The sequence below is a fragment of the Podarcis liolepis genome (assembly GCF_965112155.1).
Source record: "Podarcis liolepis genome assembly, chromosome: 9".
Classification (NCBI taxonomy): Eukaryota; Metazoa; Chordata; class Lepidosauria; order Squamata; family Lacertidae; genus Podarcis; species Podarcis liolepis.
Genome location: NC_139564.1, coordinates 51285182 through 51296608, shown reverse-complemented (window position 1 = coordinate 51296608; position 11427 = coordinate 51285182). Strand labels below are relative to the sequence as shown.

Below are 11427 nucleotides of genomic sequence, written 5' to 3'. Positions count from 1 at the left end.
AGTTGGTTAGAGTGTGATGCTGATAAGGGTTTAATCCCCATACAGAACAGCTGCATTGCAGGGGACTGTACTAGGTGAGCTTTGGGGATCACTTCCAACTCTAATTCTATGATTAAATTATTTTACTTGGTTTAAAAATCTAATTTTTATTTGACCCCTCAGCTTTTGTTACATCCCAAGCACTGCCTGCAAATAAATATGGTTTAGTTATTTGGTGGGAAATCAGTTATTATGGTGTAAGTATTACAATTTAAGCGATAGTGTGGGAAGATGTCAAGACAAGCAAAGCCTGTATCTCAGAAGTGACAATTTAAAAACAATCTGATATTTCACAAAAGAGCGGAGGAAAGCACCAGCTGGAGCATTATGCTGTCCTTGTTTGTATGTTTTATCCTTCATTCCACAATCTAGACCCTATCTTACTTTATCTAGAAATCAATTTTAAATTCATGTATTATGCCTACACTCCACACATTTAAAGCACCTCAGTTGCCCTGAAGAATCCTCATAACTGTAGTTTGCTACAGGTGCTGGGAATTGTAGCTCTGCGAGGGGTAAGCTCTAGCTACCCGGGTCCTCTGAGAGAAATAATGTCTTCTAAAGTTTGCACTGTTCTCTCCTCCACTTGCAATATGTTCCTTACTAACAACCTTGTGAGGTAGGTTAAGCATGGGGAAAGTGACTACTCCAAGGTCAGCCAGTGAATTTCATCACTGGATGAGGAATTTGAACTTCAGTCTACCTAATCGCAGTCTAACATACTAACCATTATACTACACTGGCTTCAGCAAAGGGAAGGAACTGCAGAGAAATCAGACCAGCCAAGAATACATCAATAGGCCAAAGAAATTGGAGTAATAACTCCTTATACTGTATAACCTTTTCTGGCCAAGTTTGTACAGTAATCTCTGCAAATCAGAGATTGTTGGCTATAGATTCCTCCAATAACCCTCGACAGCCTGGCAGTGTGGTTTGACCTAAAGTAATCCTCTCCATTCACTACACGGAAGTTGGTGGGAAGTTTCTACAGTTCTTATATAATGCAGTGGGAATTCTTTAATTCCTGCAATGGGTTAACAGGAACATGGGGTGCACATTTAAAAAACAAAATGATCTGTCACCAAACATGAAATAGCACAGAGCTATCTGAAGAAGCATTAAGTAAGCATCTTTCCAACGGGGTTTTAGGTCACTGCTATTTTTACTCCCTTGGAAGAGCTGCAGGTATGTTAGTGGGGTAGCCTTGAAACTGGCAGAGTTGTGACAACGGACAAAATATAAGCGTTTAGCTACTGAACTGTCCTTCAGACAATGCCTTATTCTTAAATGTGCAAGGCAAAATGTGTTCATTCGGCTATACCCTCGAAAACATCAATTCAAATTCCTTTCTACACTTAAAGCTCATGAAATAAGTCTGTTTCAAGTTCCTGTCAAACTGACAGTCAGCTACATGTGGTTTAAATACATTCAAAGTAACACTAAAATGCTGCAAAGGCTCTCAAAGTGAGAACCAGTTCAAATTTATTCTTGTATTCTTATTATAATATAGCTATCAAACTTGTGACAAGCTCATCATCTAATATGAACAAATTACGGTAAGTGGACAAAGGGAACTAAGATGCAAAACACTCCTCTTACAAGGAAGCTCTGTACAATTGCCTTAAAGAAAAGTCACCTCTCCTCAAAATGATGGTTTAGAGCAAGAAAAAGCCAACCAAAAGAATCCAATCACATATACAGAAAGAAGCTTTTTGATTTTGGAAAAAGGCAAGAAAGGGGAGGGCATGACAGAGGTGTACAAAACTATTCCTCATGTGCAGAAAGCGGATACAGTGAAGTTTTTCCTTCCTCTCTCCAAGGTCATCTAACAAAGCTGAATGTTGGAATACTCAGACCAGATAAAAGGAAGTACTTCTTCACTCAGTGCATAGTTAATAGTACGGATTTCACCTTCAGAAAATGTAGTGGTCACCAACTCGGGTGGCTTTAAAAGGAGCTTTGACAGATTCATGGAGGATAAATCTATCAATGATTACTAGTCATGATGGCTGCGTACTACTTCCAGTATCAAATGCATTACACCTGAACACCAGTTGCTGGGGAACACAAGTGGGGAGAGTGCTGTTGAACTCATGTCCTGTTTGTGGGCTTCACACCGACACCTGGTTGGCCACTGTGAGAACAGGATGCGGGACTACATGGGTCTTTGGTCTGAGCCAACAAAGCTATTCTTTATGTTCTTAGGAATTTTTTTTCACAGCTGCCATAAATTTTTATCTGTTTAAAAATCAAACTCAAGTGGCTTTTGGAATACTCTTAAATCAGTTTAAATCAACAAATAAGCAGATGGTTAGTGAGGTAAACATAGGTCATCTTGAGGCAGTTACCCCAAAGCTGTATTTTGGCCTGTAAGCCACTAGTTGCTGTCCACTGACACAATGCACAACCACATTATTGGCAACCTCTTATTTCCACCAAGAGAGACAGATTGTGAGATATTTGGAGGTTATTTTCAATATAATTCAATATAATTATTTTCAAACATGTGATTTGCCACCCTTCCACAATCCACAAATACATACAAAATGAAAACACTGCAAAGTGTCAAACAATAAAATCTAAACTGCAGATAAAAGCAATAAAGTGTAAAAGGTACAGTTGTTAAAAATGGTTAAAAAGCTCTAGAAAACAAGATAAAAAGAGTTTTTCCTGGTGCCTACCAAAAGAACATTTTTCCCACTCCCTAATCACTTCAAATGGCAGGGGCACCCAGATTTTGATTTTGATCTTTGATTTTGATCTTTGTGTACAAGCAGGCTAACGTAATCCTTCAGGTATCCAGACATGAAGCCATTTGGGGCTTTAAATGCAAGCACCAGCACTTGAATCATTCCTAGAAACATACCAGGAGTCAGCACAGTTGTTTTGGGCATTGGAAAAACACAGGCTAATAGCTGTATTTTGAACTAACTACAGTTTCTGAACAGTCTACAAGGGCAACCCTGCATACAACACATTACAAAAGCCAGCTTTACCAATAGGCAGATTGAGACAGACATCATTAGGTCAAGTGCTGAGGGTCAGGGAATGACAGAGCTGTGTGCGCGCTACATGGCCTGCTCTGTGCCACCAAAGCTAGCCTGTTGCATTCAGGTACAATGGAAGATGTTGTCTCATTGCCAGTGTCAAAAAAAGATTTGACTACCAGTCTAGCTGGCTTTTCTACATGGAATACGGTGAGGCACCACCATCCTGCGCTTCTCCTGAGTCAGCAAAATGTCTTTGGTTACTCCTGCATTGCAGCAGTGAAATCTGGAGAATATGTTGCATGGTTGACAGCCTTCCCCAACCTCAGGTCCCCACATGCTGTTGCACTACAGCTCCATCATCTCTCATCATTTGCCGTGCTGGCTGTGGGTAACAGGAGCTGTAGTCCAACTGGGGACCCAAGTCTAGGAAAGGCTGCTCTACTGACAGCACTCTTACCTCACTTTTTTGGGGTTGTAGTAGGGATAGGGAGTCTCTTCGAAAGGATGACACTTTGCACTAACAAGAATTGTCAGCACAACAGAAAGCAGTTGCCCATTTTTGCCACTGTATCAGGGAAGGGGGTAGCTATGTTGAAGCTCTATTTGAGGTACAGTGGTACCTTGGGTTAAGTACTTAATTTGTTCCGGAGGTCCGTTCTTAACCTGAAACTGTTCTTAACCTGAAGCACCACTTTAGCTAATGGGGGCCTCCTGCTGCCGCCGGAGCACGATTTCTGTTCTTATCCTGAAGCAAAGTTCTTAACCTGAAGCACTATTTCTGGGTTAGCGGAGTCTGTAACCTGAAGCATATGTAACCCGAGGTACCACTGTATTCACTGGGGGGAAATGGATATCCATCTCAATTATATTATCTCAAGCTAAACACAAGTGTCACTACTTAATGCTGCTATTTATGCTAACTCCCCTTCAGAGAAACACACACAGCTCCCTGGTGTGGCTCCCCTTCATTACATACACAACCCTACAAAACAACAAGAACCCACCAACAGCATACCCATCAATATGGCTAACTTAACCCAACAACCCTCTGCCTCACACACACAAACAAAACACACTGCAGTCAACTGAAGGCAACCAACCATGCCCTGGGCCCTCCAACCTCTTTCACCACCGATGAAAACTTATAAATTAATAGAAAGAGAACCTACTCACGTGACGCTGACATACGCTATGTAAAAGAATGAAAGTACATTACCCCCCATTCTCTTTCCCCTCTTACTCCCCACCTCTCTTCTCTCCCAACCTTATACTGTCTGTAACATTAGTGTCTCACATTGAATATAAATGATCTGTATAAAGATTATATGAACAGAAAGCAGAGACGCTGTATGTACTTTCCTAACCCAATAAAATCTTTAATAAAAACATTTTTTTTAAAAAAGGAAACCTACACAGCTTCTGAGAATTCACCAATCATTGCTGTCATGTTTTCAGCCTTCTCACTCTATCTTTAAAGCCTACAAAACTCTATCCTTAAAGACAATAAAATTCACTTTATATCAGTGCAGAATAAGATAAAGATTTGCTGGTGGTTAATTGTGTTTGGAAATGATAGTGTTTCCTACTTCAAGTCTTCAAGAATGAGGTGGGGTAAAAGGTCTAAATACATAAATAAAATACTTTTACAAAATGCAATTGCTGAAAGTCTGTGTGTGTGTGTGTGTGTGTGTGTGTGTGTGTGTGTGTGCCCGCCCACCCTACATGTCATGCAAAATGTTTGAATCCAATAAGATACCCAAGGAAAGAAAATGAAACTGCAGTACCAAAGCACATAGGCAGCTCCAGGAAAGGGCTATTTATGCTCTGCAGTTCTGCACAACTTAGCTCTGTAGCAAGTGCTGATTTTGGGATCTTGTGTACAATGTGGAATTCTGGGAATGTAGTCTGTGATAATCCATGGTTGGGTGATGTCATATCTAATCTAGGTTCTGGTACACAGAGGTTTCCCCTGGAGCAAAATAGCATTCACTTGCTGAGTGGCATTGCAGAACTGCTCCTGAGTGACAACGTGGAACGTGTTAAGTTTCTTTTTTGCTCTGCACACTTCGCTGGTCAGCTCAGCAGTACATTTTGTCCCAGAATAGTTACATGGTGACACAGATGCCAACTATTGGTTCCTTTTCTGGACTCCCAAAAATCCTCTCTTAAAAAAAAAGAAAAAGAACTACAACAAGAGAACTGTTGTGATTGTAGTACAGTGGTACCTCGGGTTAGACGCTTCAGGTTACAGACTCAGCTAACCCAGAAATGGTATCTCAGGTTAAGAACTTTGGTTCAGGATGAGAACAGAAATCGAGCTCCAGCAGCACGGCAGCAGGAGGCCCCATTAGCTAAAGTGGTGCTTCAGGTTAAGAACAGTTTCAGGTTAAGAACAGACCTCTGGAACAAATTAAGTACTTAACCCAAGGTACCACTGTAGTTATGAGACTGAGGTACAAACCAGTAAAGGTCTGCTTTGAATCTCTGTCACAAAATCACTAAGTGGTTTAAGTAAACCAAACCCAATCCTCACCCATTGTCTCCCATCTTAAATAGGGGGCTAATAATACTGACCAGCTTTACAAGATTGGGGAGATACAAGACAATCCAAGGATATATCTTCAAACATTTTAGGACAATTCTTAGGGGGAAACCATAACTGTTGAAAGGAATATAATACTGCTTTAAATATATAGTGCCGATAAGGTCTTTGAAAAGGGCTATCACATAATAGTCCAAATGTATTTTCTTCTGCTCCAGCAGATACATCCCAAACCAATGGATTCAAATTACAAGAATAAGGATTTAGACTAAACTTTAGAAAAAACTTACTGATGAGGTGAGCTGTTTGACAGTGGGAGAGACTGACTCAGAAGGTGGACGACTCTCCATTAGAGGAGTTTAAGCAGTGGCTTGGGAGCCACCTCTCAGGCATGCTGTAGTGGTAGGTTTGTTGAATTGTCAGGGGATCGGACTAAATGACCTTCACTGACCCAAATCCAGGATTCTATGATCTGATGAAGTGGACACTAGTCTACAAAAGCTTATGCCATCATAAATCTGTTATTATTTAAGGTGCTGCGGGCCTGTTTCTTGTTAATAAAGCCTAAGTGAATGAAAAATGTTCTGCCCTGGTCTTATTTGAAATCTCAGAGAAGCTAACAGAGGTTGCTATGGGCTTCTAATCCACATCTGGACAGCTGCTTAGCTTCAAGAATGCTACAGCATTAGGTGTTCTCAGACCATTTACTGGGCCTAGTTCCTGTGTTAATTTGCTTTTCTGCAAAGCAGATGGCTTTGAGTACTTTCCTGAGGATGTACCATTATTCCTCATAATAAATCTATAGCACTGCTTTTAAACTGCACAGATTTCACTGAGACAGATTAATGAAGGTGGTTATTTGGGTGACTGGACAAATAACAACTGTGGCAATTTCAGAAAGATCACAGGGGGTGCAGCAGTCCTGCTCCATTCAAGTCAAACATTGTTTTATGCCAGCTGGTTTTCATTTTTCATTTTCTTGGTTAAAATACGGATTGCCTTCTATGTTAGCTATTAGTCACCTATTTTTGGCTGCCCTTGCCCCAGAATAATTTCATATCAGAGATATTGTGGTAAATTAAAATGACAGCAACCAAACACAGTTGCTTATTGGAGCACTGTTTAAAGGGGGGCCAGGGCTAGCATCTGTGGTGTGCCCTTTGGAGGCTCTGTGGGGCTGCCCAAGAATCAGGGCTGGCTTAAGGCATTTTGGCACCTGAGGCAAACCATAAAATGGTGTCCCACCCCAGGCAATAAGGACTGAAGGAACAATGGGAGAATAAAGACCCACTTCAGAAACAAGGGTGGGAGGAGACCAGCAGTGCCTCCTATTTGCCAAGAGCAGCAGCAGCGGGCAATGCACTTGTCCCCCTGCAGATCCAGCCACCTGAGGCGGTCACCTCACCTTGCCTCATGGGTGGGTTGGCCCTGTCAAGAATGCTGCACATTGATCTACACTTGGTTATGAGCCCAGCCTGGAAGAATCCAATGGGTCAAAGGTGTGGCCAACAGAATCTGGAGCTTACTTGCTTTTCAGTCAGTTCATATGGCTCACTAAAAGAATCCAGAGCAATTGCTCCATCATTCAAAGTAGAATTTCCTTCCAGGGATAGGCTATGTCCCAAGTACAGGAGGCTGTAATGTGAAACAGGAAAGAATACATGCAGTGCCCCAAGACGCTTCAAGGTTCCAGCTACTATAAGACTTATAGTGGTACCTCGGGTTAAGTGCTTAATTCATTCCGGAGGTCTGTTCTTAACCTGAAACTGTTCTTAACCTGAAGCACCACTTTAGCTAATGGGGCCACCAGCTGCCACTGTGCCACCGGAGCATGATTTCTGTTCTTATCCTGAAGCAAAGTTCTTAACCTGAAGCACTATTTCTGGGTGAGCGGAGTGTGTAACATGAAGCGTATGTAACCTGAAGCGTATGTAACCCAGGGTATCACTGTATTAAGGATTTATTTTGCCCGTTTGTTTCATTGACACTGATTTATTTGTTGTCTTCTTCTGACTTTCAAACTGACAAAGTTTGATATCTTTGAACAGGTAAATTTAGCCTCTTCTCACTTTCTCACACCTCTGTTAAATGCCACAAGACATGAATAACAGCTATTTAAGAACTCAGTGGACTTTGTGAATTCTACATTCTCTCAAAATTCTGACAGTGCAAACAGAGGCTGTAGTTTTGATCCAGGTAGCTTATGGAACTGTACATGATTTTAGTTCCCCAAGGATATGGATAAACTAACCATCTTTAGTACATTAATGACAGGTGTCTCCAAAAACAGTCAAAGATCAGAAAGTAATAAGGTAATTTTGCATTCCTGGAGGGTTTAGCATGCAAAACCCAATACAATCATGAAAACTGAGCTCTTGTACATCCCATTAACTTCATTTGGAGGGTTAAGAAGAAGTGCTTAACTTTGGCCCGAATGTGCCATAAGTGTTTGCAAAGGTAATATCACACAGACAAGTTCAAGCACAGTGTGAATTCCTCCTCATATTTTACTGCATTTTTCCTGATGTGGCAACAGCCTTCTCAATTGCTAAAGAGTGAACTTTGAGAACAACAACTTAAGACACTAGGCAAGACACATTAGGATTTTGTCATCTTCTTACCATCTCATATTTTTTGAATTGGTCCTGCCTATATTTCTCACATGTACTTCTCCAAAGTAGTTCATCTGTAGAGCCAATCCCTGTTTACTCTATAAACTATTTTATCTGGCAACTCTATTTATGAAACACACAGACCCCTTACCCTAAGATTCAAGTTACATTCTGCCTTGTGTGAGTGGGCAAGTTTGCTTATGATTTCAAGCAACAAGCTGGAGCAGCTCCCTCCATTTACTCACAAGTGGGTGCACCAGGTGGCCTTTTCAAGGTCCATGTTTGTTTTCCTTGTTCGTCTTTGCCCTGTGACTGCTTCCTACATGTACATAGTATGTTCACAATCTCATGAAAGATGGCGCAGGGACAGACAAGAGGCAATGAAACAACGAGAGGAGAGGAGAGGAGAGGAGAGGAGAGGAGAGGAGAGGAGAGGAGAGGAGAGGAAGGACTGATGCAGATCCCTGGTTAGCCTCATACAACACTATGTTGAAAGAAGAGAGGGGTGGAACCTTATATCTTATCTACAGCAATCTCTGAATGACTACATATGTCAACTCACTGAAAAGCCTGAGTATGACTAACTAGATTCTGTATCTGCCAAACTGCTGGCTTGCGTCCCATCCCCAGACTGAAAACATGTCACCATATTTGTCTTGCAGCTGTTGCTGTTTGTTAAAGGCCAATAAACAAGGCCAATTTTTCTATGGCAACCATGGCTAAAGCATTAGCCATGTCCCCAATCAAAGCTGTGAAAAAATGTCACCAAGACTCAAATGTTATCAACTGATTTATCCCAGCTGTAAAAATGTAAGAGAACCTACATCCCTACTGACCAGAGTCAGTCCTACTGCCTCAGGTGTCACAAGACTAAGCTGTCATAGTAGGTTCCAGAACACACAATAGCACTTCAGCAGGCTGGTGTTCGTTTCAAAAGAATTTTTATATTTCATACCACTTAACAAAAACATAAACAAAAAAAATGGAAAATGTCTCCTTAAGATTTTCAGTTATGAAGAAAGCAGATATTAACAAACTGGCTCAACCAATTTCATTCAGGTCATCTCCAAACTGTCAGTAAAAGGTAAAGGTAAAGGGACCCCTGACCGTTAGGTCCAGTCGTGGCCGACTCTGGGGTTGTGGCGCTCATCTCGCTTTATTGGCCGAGGGAGCCGGCATACAGCTTCCGGGTCATGTGGCCAGCATGACTAAGCTGCTTCTAGCGAACCAGAGCAGCGCACGGAAATGCCGTTTACCTTCCCACTGGAGCGGTACCTATTTATCTGCTTGCACTTTGACGTGGTTTCAAACTGCTAGGTGGGCAGGAGCTGGGACCGAGCAACGGGAGCTCACCCTGTGGCAGGGATTTGAACCGCCAACCTTCTGATCGACAAGCCCTAGGTTCTGTGATTTAGACCACAGCGCCAGTACTGGATTCAAATACATACCAGGAAATTTAGATATGCTCAATTAAAGTTGATTAACGCAGTCTGTCACCCCAACACAACAAAGGCATTTTTGTAAAAGTGAGGGTTTTGTGCTTAGGACAGTGACACGGAAATGCACTAAAAATGAGTGGGATGAATGAATGATTAACAGGAAAGCATACAAACGTTGAAGCAGCAATTTAGACTAAATGCTCAATGTCATAGGAAACAAATCTGAGCAGCGTAAAGCAAACAACAAATGAATATTCAATAAAGACTGGCCTAAGGCTGAACACTCACCCTATATTTCCTCCAAAGAATCCCGGGAGCCGCAGTTTACACCTCACAGAGCTACAATTCCCAGCAGCCTTAACAAACCACAGTTCCCAGGATTCTTTGGGAAAAGTCATGTGCTTTAAAGGTATATACAGCCACATTCTAACCTCCATGCAAGTAAATCAGGCTGAAAGCTCAAAGAGGTAATCTGGAGGAGCCCTGCGACAAACAGCTATGTAAATTTTAAAAATGGATTTAAAATACTTTTGAGAAACCAAACTCTGGTCTGTCTGCACACAGATTCTGATGCTATGTGCTGGGAAGGTAAATTATAATCAAATCAAACCAAGCAATCGTTTAGCCCAATAGTTTCTATAGGTACCATCAAGCCTATTTCCAAAGTCATATGATCATGTCTCACTTCGGGGATTAAACGTGATACCTCCCTCCAAGTAACACAAGTAATTAACTACTAATTTACAGCCCTACCCATCATGAACTGTAATTCATTAACTCCCAAAAAGTAACAGATCCTCATCAAGTGCTTCAGGCAGCTCATCTTGGATGTCATGGAAGGATAGCATATTGTTAGTTATTTCATCTATTATTGTTGTATTTTTATTTCCATCAAGAAGCACATATGGGATTTTCTGTTTCAAGTGCCAAAATAACCTGGCCAGCCTTGGATATGCTTTGGGTTGCCCTGGGCAAGATAAAGACACCAACAAATGTAATCAATAATAAATAATAATATTCTGCACCTTGATTTAGGGTATGTCTGCATCACTACATATTCCACATCCAGGATGCTCCTACTGCTAGTTTTTGAAGCCACGTTCACGTTAGCCACAATCCATATCAATCCTGTAGTTTCCTGTCAAATACTGCTGATTCATGTGCTACTTCTAAGAGACCACCTTCCATTCAAGCAGAAAACTAACAGCATTCACTTAGTACTTCAGGATGGTGTGAACAGCTTCATTAATTGGGAATTCAAGCAAGTTGCAAGGGAAAACTTAAAAGATTGTGCATGCTTGGTGAAGACATTCCTGCCCCATCTCTGATGCGAACACCATGCAAATATGGCTTGAAACACGGGGGGGGGGGATATATTTGCTACATTTAAAACTACTAATGTGAACATAGCCTTAGGGAGAGCACTATTTGCTATTCTGCCTTGGGCTGCAAAATGTCTTGAGCAGGCCATGAGTGCTTCATTGTAAATGCCTTCCTCACCTGCTTTGCAATTTTGTTCTGTGATGGTAACCATGTTGGCAAAAAAACCTTCATCATGAAGGGGGGGGGGCGGATCAAACCTTTACATTACACCAAATCATGTCAACGGCATCCAAAGCATGAATTGGGGACGCCTGAATTCAAATCCCTTTGCAGTTCTGAAGGTCACTGCATGGCCTTGGGCACTCTTGTCATACAATCCACCTCACAGGGTTGTTGTGAAAACAGAATATGACACCCTGAGTTCTTTGGAAAAAAACAGAATGCAAATTGTGTGAAATTCAGCCTTTTCTCTTGGCCAAAAG

The 11427-nt window shown here is 41.6% G+C and overlaps 2 long non-coding RNA genes across 4 annotated transcripts in view; both read right to left on the bottom strand.

The window, feature by feature from the left end:
* The window catches only part of LOC310686406, a 109652-nt gene that overhangs the window by 70632 nt on the left and 27593 nt on the right, over nucleotides 1–11427 (bottom strand). The window lies entirely within an intron of this gene.
* LOC310686471 lies at nucleotides 6539–9466 on the bottom strand. Its single transcript, XR_014515952.1, has 2 exons — nucleotides 7520–9466; nucleotides 6539–7275 (listed from the first exon to the last, which is right to left on the bottom strand). It is a non-coding gene; the product is annotated as an uncharacterized lncRNA (long non-coding RNA).